The following is a 12,842-nucleotide window of genomic DNA, read 5'->3' on the forward strand; positions in this document are numbered from 1 at the left end:
ACATGGAGAACCACCAGCACGGCGCGCAAGGTAGGGATCGCCCGGCGCCCGGGGCGCAGGGGAGGCGACGAGCAGCACCCGGGCCGGAGGCGGCCGGGGACTCGGTGCCTCCACGCCCCGGGCGAAATCGCCTTGCATTGTGGCTCGTAACCCTTTCCGCCCGGCGGTGGCCACCGCTGCTCCCCTGCTGGGAGTTGCAGGCTGCTGTCATTAAGGAAAACCCGGGCGCGGTGTGCACGGGTTCACACGGTCACACGGGCCCCGGCTAGCGGGAGCGAGGCGCAGCCGGCGGGGCCCCTCCCGCGGCAGAAAGTGCCCTTTAGCTGGCGCACAGCCCCCAGCTCCGTGGGCAAACTTTTCGTGCCCGGGCCTTTGCCCCCACCCCCGACAGGGGTGGATGCCACAGCTCCCCGCACCCCCCACCCCCCCCTCCCCCCCGGTGCTGGCGGCTCCTTCCTTTGGAAACGCACCTGTCTGCACCCGTCCCCTCCCCCCCCTCCGAGAGCGAGCTCCGGGCCGTGCTGCCGTGGTTGGGGTAGAGGATTGGACTGGTTTGCACTTTTCTCCACGGATGCCAAATCCCTGGTCTCCATTGCATCTGGACTTTATTTTCTTCCCATTTGAGATCGCGCAGACAGCGGAATATATCGATGCAACAGTAGATGCTTTGCTCGGCAGTGAGTTTAAATTTCCAGCAAATATAAACACCGAGAGCACTTTCCAGGGGGAAATCTTAGACCTCAAAGGTTGAGTGATGGGCTCCTGGCGAAACGAAGGCTTAGATGGTGGGTTGCAGGGAGCCCGCTGCTCAAAGGGACTCTTTGCACTTTACAGGAGGGGGTGGGGAGGAAGACAGCTGGACCGTGTTGACATTGACAGTGATAAAGCCCTGAAATCCCCCTGCCAGGGTTAAAGGTGGAGGAAGCATCCAAAAATGTACTGTTTGGTTTCTGCCAATTGAAAAGTAAAAGGGTAGACTGGCTTTTCAGTCTTTTTTTGTGTGTATTTTTGTGTATGTGTGTTTTGTTTTGTTTTGCCTGACTGTCCTTTAAGACATGGTTTCACTGATTATTAATATCATTCAAATTATAAACTAAACTGCTGAAATCCAGAATTCGACAGAAAAAAAAAATACATAGGAGGGCCACTTGTATAAATATGTCACTTGATGAAGTATGAGGTACCGACAGCTCAGTGGCTCAGAGGGATTTTTTCCTGGTTTTGTTGTTATTTCAAGAGCTTCTCCTAAGTGTTGGGAGAGTCTGTGTTCCTATGAATGCCTTCTCCCCCTCAGTTTCTATTTGCTCCTCTCCTTCCTGGAGAAGGTGTGCTTTTTTCTGGTGGGAGATGTTAAGCCTGTGTGTTCGTTTTATGCAGAGTTCTAAGTCAGATGTCAACTTGGTGCTCCAGGAGTCTGTCGGAAGTGTTAGGAACTGGGGCGGTAATTTGGTCTGACGTAGCCATGACATAGTGGTGGGAAGGTGTCGTGAGGCTGTTCTTTGCTGCACCGTTGTTTTCAAGGTGGGTATCTTCTTATCCTGTCATTTATCCCCTGCTCTGTCACTGTGTGTGGAAGAGGCTGTCCGCCGGCATCTGGGAGGAAAAGAAAAAGGAAGGCAGACTGCGTGGTGATGCTTTACTCCTTACAGGCAGAGCCCCTTCCAACATTAAAGAGATAGCTAAGAGCTGGCCCTTCTTCCGCGAAGAATCCGAAACCGTGGTAACGAGGATGGAACAACGCGGGTTTATTTCCCGCCGTCCGCCCCCCTTTCCCCAGCCAAGGAAAAGTTACGTTTAAGTGGCTTTCATTTGAGTCGTGGGTGCAGTTGCAGACTGAGTGTGCTGAGGAGGTCAGTACAGCAGTGATCCACACACTCAACTTGGAAATGAAGCTGCTTAGCCAATGGGGAAATTGTAGTGGGAGCAGCGGGCTGTTTCCTTCTGTTTTCCTACAAACCTGCACAAGCCTGTGGAATTGACTTTTGGATCTCTCGATGTCCCTAAAAACACACAAAACCAGCGTCTCCCTCATGCTTATAGGAGCGTGCCTGTCGGTGTCAGTAGCCGCTGGGGGGGGGGGGGCGATTGGATGGAGGATGGTCTCGATTTTTCTTCTGTGTGTCCCTGATAGTTTTCAACACCTTCACTAGGGGGAATTGAGTGATTTTATAATCAGAGAATAAAACGTTAAAGGTTTCAACTCAACGTAATTGCTGGCCACATGTCCCTCTTGAATGGAGGTGACTGACAACCAATGGGATGGTTGATAAGAAAGAAAACCAAGAGGGCATCACTTGCTTATCTCTACAGGAATACCTCGATCCTGTACATTTTACATTAGGTAGCCTTTGTGAGCTTTTTAGATTTTGTTTTTCTTTTCTTTTGTTTTTGTTTTTTTCTCATGACCTATGACAGCCCTGGCTAGAGCAGAAACCCTCTGCAGATGTGGTCTGGTAGTTTCTTCTGCTGGTGTTCCCATATTCCTAAAGGAAAACGTGGGGTTCTCTCAAGTTATTTCTAAAGTATGGTCGATTGGTTTCCTTATGCTTCTTTGTAATATACATCCAGGAAGGCTCACGGATGCTCAGCTCCTGGGGAGTTCCTGACCATTCTTCCAAATTCATCTTCTGTTTTAATTTTGTCTCTGTTGGTGAGATTCAGTGGGACCCAACCCTCAGGAGCATTTTGTGCTATTGAGTTGTCCCGTTTCAAATCAAAGTTTTGAATGAAATGAAGTATCTTTCAAAATGCATCTGTAGCAGTCATATTTTACTGAAGGGCCTTATGCACATATTAAATGAACGCTAATGCACTTTTAATAACATTAACACAAAGGGTTACAGGGAACAGTCACCTCTCCCTCTCCCTGCCAAGAGATTGTTAGGTCTATTTTCAGATTTTTTTGTGTGTGTCCCCCAATTTTTGTTTTGAATGAATTAAACAAGCTTGTCAGTTCACCAAGGGGTTTTGTCCCAGTGATGGCATCTGACCCTAGGTAAGTCGGTGAAGAACACCCGGGTTTTCCTAGAGAGTTAATGCAGTGCGTCATCTAAAGAAAATATTAACTTGGTTGGTACCCTGTGTGAGCTGGCATGGTTGCTATGTAACGGAGTCTAGAAAGTGAACTGCTGAAAATCTGGGCTTTCGACACTTTGCAGGATCTTCTTTTGGAATCTGTGTTGAAAGTACATTTGGCCGCCAGCCCATCTTCTCTCTCCCTGCTCCGAGTAAGTTGGATAATCCCTAATGAGGATTCTGGCATACAGTGCCGAGGGCATCCGTGCAGGGGGGCGCGTTTCACAGCTCTGGAGCTGCCTTGTGGGCTGGGTGGGGGTGGGGGTCAAAACTGCCTTTGACAGGTGGACAGAAGGAGCCTTGGAAAGAACAGAGCCAAGCATTTGTTCCAATTTGTCTTGTTGGTAGCCAGAGAACGGATTTGTTTAAAGTAACATTTCTAAGCTGTTTTCCTCGGCGTAACATCTCTGGAAAATGTGTTTAAAATGCTTGCTGTTCTTTGAGGAGAAAATATAGCAGTTTGTTTCTCTGGAAATGTCTTCTCTGATGAATGACTAATATTAGATTCAATTGCTTGCTTTGCTACGCATAGAACAAAACAATTAAACTCCGTTGTACCCGATTCAAATAGGTGTTAACCGTCTACACCGTAAAATAACTTGTGCCTAGTAGGATACACGCCTACTGCGATTAGGGTTTTTTGTTGTTGTTGTTGTTGTTTTAGGGAAATAATTGTATTTATGTGCCTATGCAAGTGGAAGCGCTTGAGAGCATCTTCTTTGAGTGTTGAGGACACACAGCCTACTGTGTGGGACTTGTTAGGGTAGGAATGGAGAAAAGGATCACTTTCCTACGCCTTGGTAAATTTCCATAAATAGAGGCAGGTTTTATTTTTTTCTCCCTAGGTGCTAAAATAGGCTGTCACTTCAGGTCTGCCTGTTCTTATCTAGCATCACTACAACGCTGGAAATTCTTCGGTGAAGTATGAATTACCTCTGGACTGAATTGAATGTGTGAGCAGTCTACGGAGAGGCTACACACTGTTGCTTTGCGAAATCAGTTCTGTCTTTTGGCCTCCCCTTCCCAATTCATTCTCCCTCGGCTCTGGTTTTCCCAAGTAGACGTTTATCTTTTCTTGAGGAAAAAAAAAAAAAAATTACAAATGGAAGAGCGGATGGAACAGAACGGGGTGGAATTTCTAGGGCCTTCTGTTGGCTTGCCCCCAAGTTACAGAGCTCAATTCACGGGTCACACGCATGTCGGTTTTTCCGGCTGTCTCAACGGGCCGAAAGAGACAGCTGTCTTTTCCTCATCTGGTAGGCTATCATGAGATGGGACTTCCAAGTTCTTCCCGAAAATCACCACGCATGGTCACAAAGAGATTACTTACAGATCAGTACATCGTGGCTGAAATTACTTATTGATTGGCTATTATTTACGGTCTTCCCGTTGTCTTTGGAAAATGCCTTTGGAGGACCCCTTTAGTCGAGTTTCTGGCTCTGGTTAATTTCATGCTTCCAATATTTCATGGTTTACTGAAGCTTTTCGAAACTTTGATATTAACCACAAGTCTAAGCCAATCTGGCTTTTATAGTAGGAGCTATGTTGCATATCCTCCCAGGATAAGGTAAGGTATTGCTCTCCGCATCCCTTTACTCTCCTACGCCCCAAGACCGCTGGCACTTTGTAGGAATCCTGGAGGCCGAAATTTGTGACTTCCTGGCTGCCCATGAACTCGTAGCAGATGGGCCTGGCAGGTGGGGAGTGCTGGTTGGAAAGGTACCTGCTCACTGTGCAAATCACAGGGGGCCCGGGAGGTCAAGCTTGGGGTCCTGGCCATATTCATTGCATATTTTGTGTATATTTATTTCTGAGTTACACAGTTAAGGAAAGTGAAATCAACATGAACTCCTCAGTTGTTTTCAGACCCTTTCCCGGATCGGTTTGTGCGAACATTAGCGCTTGGCTTTGTACCCCCTGCCATCCGTCAGGCAAGAAGACAACTCGTTCAGCCTGCTGAGGCTAGGGAATGGGTTTTTAAGTGATCTTGTAAATGAAAATGAGTCTGTACCGTTTGGGCTGGATATTAGGGTAAGTAACACATGGAATGACAAAGGGGTGCCACCAACAGCACTCACGGTAATGTCTTCACCGTCTGAAATGCAGGCAGAGCGGGTTCGGGCAGGATCACTTAGGAAAAGAAGCCAAGAGGGTGACCATCCGTTGTGGCAGATTGCACCCAACAATTCAGAGCAGGTAAGAGTCCTGCTGGCCCGTGTCACCATCCTCAAGGTCTCCTGCCAGGCCCCTCTCGACTGTGAAGAAGCTGGAGGAAGGCCAGGCCAACGGATCTCTTCTTCCTCCCCACGTGGTTGGATGAGACCAGAACATTCTTGCTTGTCTGATGCGACCTCAGATCTAAGCGGCGGAGTCCAGGTTGTGCTCTGTGGGCATTCCCGCTTCCCCCTTGGAGTCCTAAGCTGCTAGAAACATGAAAGAAACTGAACACAGTTTTAATGAGTTTGGCAAGAACAACTGTTTGGGCAGGTGGCTTCTGTGTGGTGGCAAATCATTGGTTCCCAATTTGTTTTGGTGTCTTTGTTGACTTGGCCTTGCTGGGCCTTCGGGTCAGACTTCTGAAAAGCTCCCGTCCCCTTCGCCCCTCTGATGAATTGAGACCGTACATGAGAGCTTGGATGGAGCTTGTTAACAGGCAGTTCTGCAGGCGAAGCCCTCCCAAGGCCTCTGTGATCTCCTGTGATGTGTACTCTGTCCGGAAGGATGGACGAAAGTGGGAAAAAGGAGGCGCCTCGCCCAGCCCCACCCCCATCCTCTTCCATGCCTTTGTAGGGTGTCAGGGCCTTCTATTACCAGTACGGTCTCAGCCCTGCGGATGGTTTGAAGTAGGGTGAATCATCAAGAGCAAAGTGCCCTCTCAAGGAAGGTGGGTCCAGAGCTAATTTTTCACACTCACCTTTAGCAATCCATAATGGTTCTCGGAGCTCACTCTTGAGTACATCACAAGGCCTTCCGGAACCATCCTGACGCCATACGGTTTTCACCTGGTGAGTAGTTTAAATGTAGGACTAAGTGAGAATTAGTTTCAGTGCTTTTGGCAAACTTTTCAGTAAATAATATGAAATGACAACATATCAAGTATTGTCCCAAGTGTTTAACATGCGTAACCGAATCCCATGCCCAATGAGTTGGCAACTATTCACATTTTTTCTTTTCTTTTTTTTAAATGCTTATTTATTTTTGAGAGAGAGAGAGAGAGAGAGAGAGAGAGCGTGCACGCATGTGGGAGGGACAGAGGAAGGGAGACAGAATCCGAAGCGGGCTCTGTGGTGACAGCAGAGAGTCCAATGCGGGACCTGAACTCACAAACCATGAGATCATGACCAGAGCCGAAGTCAGTCGCTTCACCGGCTGAGCCACCCAGGCGCCCCTTATGCCCATTTTTCAAAAGAGGACACTGGGAGTGGGAGAGGTTAAGTCACATAACATAGTCATGACTACGGTGGCACTGATAACAGCACGCTTTGACCTGGTCTTGACTCAGAGCCAGGTACAGTGTTCCAGGTACTTTCCTGGAGTAATGTATTTAACTGATGCATTCAGTCCTCGTAATGACTTGTGAGGCAGGTACCATTCTTGTGCTCATATTACATATGAGAAAACTAATGTAATATGAGGGATGATACATTACTTGCAAAAGGGCCTTCTGCTGTTAAGTGACCAGGGTCTGGCCCTCCCTCGTCCCCCTTCGATGACGAGGGCCACTCAGTTGGCAGTGACTGAGCCAGGGGTTCAAACCCACCAGGTCCCTCTGCTGCGTAAACCTGTATTGTCGCCTAAGTCAGAAACATCCTTTGGTTTGATATGTGAAGAAGGTTGAGGGAGCTGGAGGCTCATCTCTATTCCTGAGTATTATTTCACTAGGCTAGTGGTATTTTCTGGGCCCTTGTGATGAAATCTTTGACCGAGAGTGAAGGGAGCAGCCATACTTTTCACTTGGGTGTGAAGTTAGCTGACAGAGGAAACTGGCTCCCACCTGCAACATTCACAACCCAGGGGTCACTTGTCACCACTGAAGAGAGCCATCGGATCCTGGGTTCGGGGCCTCCTGCTTCTTGGACTTTGTGCGCTTTCTCTCTCTCTCTCTCTCTCTGGAAGCGTGAGTCTTGACAAAGCTGGAATCTTGTGGTCCCCTTATTCTCCATCCACCTGTGTCCCTCCCTTTCGCAGCTTCCCTTCCTGTGGTCTCGGTAGCCTTCAGTTGCCCAAACCGTACCCAACAAAGGACCCATTGATATTTTACAGATTCTTTTACAGTAGAGTTTCTCAGCTTCAGAAGTGTTGACATTTAAGGCAAGATGGTTCTTCGTTGGGGAGGGAGGCTGTTGTGTGCACTGTAGGATGTGCAGCAGCATCCTTGTCCTCTGCCCACTAGATGCCAGTAGAACCCTCTCCACCCTAGCTGTGGCAACCACAGACGTCTATAGAAGTTGCCACACGTCCACTAGAGGCCAAAAGAGCACCCGGCTGGGAACTGCTTTTTATGCCAGGCATTAGGGGGAGACCTAGTTGTGAGTCTAGAATGATAGCTGTGTGAGAGCAGAGTTTTGTCTGTTTGTTCTCAGCCCCATTGATTAGCACCTAAAACAGTGCCTGGCACATGGCAGGAGCTCCGTAAGTCGTTGGTTGAGTGAAGGAAGGAAGGAAGGAATCCATGATTGGTTGCTAATTGCAATGTGTGAAATTTGGTCTGCGTATCACATTCTACGTGATACCAAGAAGATCGCTGGTTTAATCATTGATGGTTTTGAGTGTCTACTTGCCACGTCCACCCTGTTCCACACCCTTTCCCTGTATTAGCTCAGTCGACCCTTTAAACCACCTTCTGAGGGAAGTACTGCGTTTGCCATTTTACGGATGAGGAAATTGAGGCGCGGGAAGGTTGTGTGACCTGCCCAGGGTCACGGAGCTAGCAAGTGGCAGAAGCAGGAGACAAACACAAGTAAGTGGGACTCCAGGGACCACCTGCTGTCTCAACCAGGATGCTGAACAGCTTTGCAGTTTTCCCCACTCTTGCCCAAGAAATCGTTTTTGTTCCAAAGCTGGCACTGTGGCAATTATAATTAGGATTTGCATGTCCGACACGAAGTCATTCATCATAAATCCTCAGAGCTGCGCTGTACGGAATGTGCTTCGTCACTGCCAGAGAATCCGTAGCCAGGAAGGATTGGTGCCTGGCCAGAGATAAGAGGGCAGACTGGTGGCCGAACCATGTTCAAATGTGAGAGTCTTCCTTCTTTCTACCCAGCTGCTGGGCTTTGGCTGGAGCGAGTCACGGAGAGGACGTGGACTTCTTTCCTTTCTGGGAAAGGGGACAGTGGACCTCTCCTAGCAGGGGTTTGACTCATTCTTAGAAAAAGGGATGCTCCAGGATCAGAACTGGGGAGCTAGAGATACTTTTGAGGTCCTCTGAGAGTAATAGTAGCAGCCATAGCTAACGTGGGTCGAGCCCTTCTTGGCTTTCCCTAACACTGCCCCTTGTGCTTGAGGGACGCTGTCCCTGTTCCTTCCCTACCACAGTGCGTTAGGTAATGTTATCACCTCCATTCTCCGGATGAAGAAGTTAAGGCTTAGAAAGGCGAGGCTGCTTTGCCCAGCTCTGGAAGGCGGTCATCTGCTGAACAGAGCAGGGGATCGGAACCCAGGCTCAGCCAATCCCGGAGCCTGCTTGTTTCACCGCAACAAGAGATGCCGTGGCCGGGCAGCACAGAGACGTGCCATTAGGATGGCTTTGCCTTTTTGCTTAGACGGCTACCCTGCCACCCTCCCTCTTCTTTCTTCTTTCCTTCCTTTCTTCTGCCTCGCTTCTCTCTGTCTCCGTCTGTCCGACAGATTGGGCACACGGGTTCGGGGACCACAGATTTAATAAGATACGAACTAAGTTATCTTGGAGCTCCTGGTCTACTAGGTGTGACTGACGTGGAAACATAATTACATTTTATAATAAAGGTCTAGACAGATGTAATGGCAAGAGAGGTGAAGTGACAAATACAGAAGCCTTCACGGATGTGCGTGACAGCGGCGACGTGCGATAAAGGCCTGCTGGGAAAATACATTCATTTTGCTACTAAAGGTTAAACTGACCATGAGAGATGAATAAAAAGCACAACCTTTCGGAGAGATTGGGGTTGGACACTGCAGAGAGCAGCTGCTGGCTGGGACCTTCTCCCTCAAAGGGTTTTCCTTAAGGAGGAGGAAGACGTAGACGATGTAGGGTTTAGCTCTTGAGTACCAGCTTTCTTTTTCTCCAAAGAGAATAAGACAAATATATGAATTTCAGTGCAGGTATGGCCCTTCGTCTCTTAAAGTAACCTCACCCTTTGTAGCGTCCTCCTGGCGAAGACTGGGGCTTCTTGTCAGCTACAACAAATGAATTAGTTCGCTTTCCTTGATTACCTTGGACTTAAAAAAAAAAAAAAAATTGAACATGGTGTATGTGCTTGAATTCAGTAAGTACGACTTGGAACACAGTGGGATTTATGTCTCCTCCCTGTCCCCATTCTTGCCGTTTGAAATTCTGTGCTCACCATTTCTGGAAATTTGGAAATTTGATACCCTGGAGAGGACAGTCGTGGTACCATAGAGCCTGAGAGATGATAGCTGGGGAGAACGGACCCGTGATTTTATGTCTATCGATTTTCTTAATGAATGTGTTCATCAAGTAGATTGTTCTTCCTATTCCTACAAGATTTACTATGTGACGTGAGAAAAAAATGGGAACGTTTGAAACGTCTTTAGTTTCCAGAGTTACCAGAGAGGCGAAGCCCACTGGCCTTTTGTGGACACTGTTGGCCCATAAGCTGGCAGGGGCGTCCTGGTTGTTCTGTGTGCAATTTGGTGCGGTACCAGGCAGCCCTGCTGGAGCAAGGAAGCAGGTGTAAGTCTTAATGGAAGTCCTATGGGAAAGGATCACGATTCCATGGTCAACTCTTCTACAGTTCAGGTCATTGGCATTGGCCAATAGCGTAGAACCTTGTTAAAGTTCAGCTGGTCAACACATGGGTTGTTGCCACCATGGGATAACTCGGAACCCGCCTTCTAACACTTCTGGTGTACCACCTTGCCTCTAAAGCAGAAGCTTGGTCTGGTACCTTCAGGCCACAAACCCGATGCTCGGTCCCTCTTTCCAGGATTCCACTGCATTTGTCCACTCTTCTCCGCACCTAGGAGGGCACCAGGGATGCACCGAATTCTATCACTGCCCAGCTCTTCATAGTATAAAAGGACGCTCACAGGCATCATCTCTATGGATTCTACCAACTGGCCCCGTGTAATGGAATTGGGGTAGACACAACAATCTATTTCCCGAATTAAGAAACCAAGGCAAGGCACAGTAATTTAAGCTGATTGATTCAAGATTGTTGAGCTGGTCATTGAGCCAAGTTCTCCTCTCTTTCTCCCATGGCAAGGTCGGGTCTGACTGCACGGTGGTGGAAGAGGGCTGCCCTGTAGCCTATGATTGGGTGAGACCTGACCTTGCCTTGGCCGCTCTCTCTTGGGCATGGGTCACCCTGATCTGGAAGGCCTGGACGGTGAGACCATCACCCCAAGCCTATGTTATCCTGCTCTGAGCCCTCATGTCCACCCATGGTGAGGGGGAGAATCCAGTTTTACAAGTGACCTGTCTTCTCAATGCCTAAGCTTAAAGCCGCTCTCCCAGCCTCCCTGACAAGCAGGTAAGGGATCTATAAACTGGGGCAGGGCTGGGGGCGCCTGGGTGGCGCAGTCGGTTAAGCGTCCGACTTCAGCCAGGTCACGATCTCGCGGTCCGTGAGTTCGAGCCCCGCGTCGGGCTCTGGGCTGGTGGCTCGGAGCCTGGAGCCTGTTTCCGATGCTGTGTCTCCCTCTCTCTCTGCCCCTCCCCCGTGCATGCTCTGTCTCTCTCTGTCCCAAAAATAAATAAAAACGTTGAAGAAAAAAAAAACTGGGGCAGGGCTGCACCAGGTAACTTCCTGTCTTTGAATGAACTCTCCTTTGGAGGAAACTTTTTTTGCACCTGCCGCCACTGTCGTTTGGGATTTTTGAAGGTGGGAAGTACATCTGGGTGGGAACCCATGGTCTTAGTGTATGGATGTGTATATTCACTAAGTTTTGGGGGCAGGATTTAACCATCACAGTAAATCTGCCTAATTTCCGTCTTCACTGTCCCTTTGGGGGGACTCCACTAAACCTTTGGGGTCTCTTTCACCAGGTTCTTTGGGTTAATATGCATCCAAAATGTGTCGGTTTAAATTCTCCATGTAACCTGGGGCGCCTGGGTGGCTCAGTCGGTTAAGCGTCCGGCTTCGGCTCAGGTCACCATCTCACGGTTTGTGAGGTTGAGCCACACGTCGGGCTCTGTGCTGACAGCTCAGAACCTGGAGCCTGTTTCAGACTCTGTGTCTCCCTCTCTCTCTGCCCCTCCCCCACCCACGCTCTGTCTCTTTCTCTCTCAAAAATAAATAAACATTAAAAAAAAAAAAAAAAAACTTAAGGGTGCCTGAGTGGCTCAGTCGGTTGAGCGTCCGACTTCGGCTCAGGTCATGATCTCACGGTTCGTGGGTTTGAGCCCCACGTCAGGCTCTGTGCTGACAGCTCAGAGCCTGGAGCCTGCTTCGGATTCTGTGTCTCCCTCTCTCTCTGCCCCTCCCCTGCTCATGCTTTGTCTCTCTCTGTCTCAAAAATAAATAAAAACATTAAAAAAAATTTTTTTTAATTTTCCGGGTAACCTATTGCACGTAGGTGATGTAGGTGCACGTTCTCACTCCTGCTGTGGCTGTACTGCCTGAATAGTAAGAAGACCTTCTGCTGCTCCAGGTTCTTGCCCTAGACCTGAGTCATCCATAGACCAAAGGCCAAGAGTGTGGTAGAAAAACTCAGGGAAGATCAGAACAGCGTCTTTTGCATCTTAGAGGAATGGAAGGGAGGTCGCAACCTGGAGGTCTCTGTAGATCATCAGACAACCAGCTGTGATGAACCCACTCCTAAGCAGCTAATCCAGTGCTTGGGGTCTGATCCTGGTTTTCATTTCATTGTGATGAGGAGCATTCACTGTGGGCTTCCCAAACCTCTGACCGCAAAACAGAAATAACACACATTTGAACTTCATTTGAAGATATATTTATAGTGGACTCTAGAAAAGCCGAAAGTATATTCAACGATGAAAATGTTTTGGTGCTTTGGAGTTGCAGATTTGTATTAGCATTGAACAGTTAGGATTTCCCCCACTGCCAAGAGATACTATAGTTGCGTGCATAAATGGAAACACTTCTTGATTTGGTCTGGAGTTCACTTTATTTATTTATTTAAAAAAAAATTTTAATGTCTGTTTTCAAGATAGAGAGACAGAGTGCAAGCAAGGGAGGGGCAGAGAGAGAGAGGGAGACACAGAATCCGAAGCAGGCTCCAGGCTCTGAGCTGTCAGCACAGAGCCCGACGCGGGGCCCAAACCCACACAATGTGAGATCATGACCGTTGCCAAAGTCGGATGCCCAACCGACTGAGTCACCCAGGCGCCCCTTAGGGTTCACTTTAATACTCGCTCTGTGGCTTGGATGATGGAGCTGGTGTAGGATTGGCCAACTTTTTCTGCAAAGGGCTGGATGGCAAATATTTTGGGTTTGGGGGGCCATAGGTATCTGCCCCAGCTCCTCAGCTCTGCCCCAGTAATGGGACAGCAGCAGCCACAGACGATAGGCAAACGAATGGGTGTGGCTATGTTCCCATAAAACTTTACTTACGAAAACAGGCGGCCTTTGGGCTGTGGTTTG

At 48.7% G+C, this 12,842-nt stretch overlaps 1 protein-coding gene across 1 annotated transcript in view; it reads left to right on the plus strand.

Moving 5' to 3' along the window:
• Window positions 1-6: 6 nt before the first annotated feature.
• The window catches only part of KAZN (kazrin, periplakin interacting protein), a 465,989-nt gene continuing 453,153 nt past the window's right edge, over window positions 7-12,842 (plus strand). The window contains exon 1 of the mRNA XM_040455652.1: window positions 7-30. The gene's annotated coding sequence lies outside the window, so the exon portion shown is untranslated. The remainder of the gene's footprint in view (window positions 31-12,842) is intronic.

This window comes from Herpailurus yagouaroundi, unplaced genomic scaffold, assembly GCF_014898765.1.
Source record: "Herpailurus yagouaroundi ecotype Mexico unplaced genomic scaffold, PumYag 77, whole genome shotgun sequence".
Taxonomy (NCBI): domain Eukaryota; kingdom Metazoa; phylum Chordata; class Mammalia; order Carnivora; family Felidae; genus Herpailurus; species Herpailurus yagouaroundi.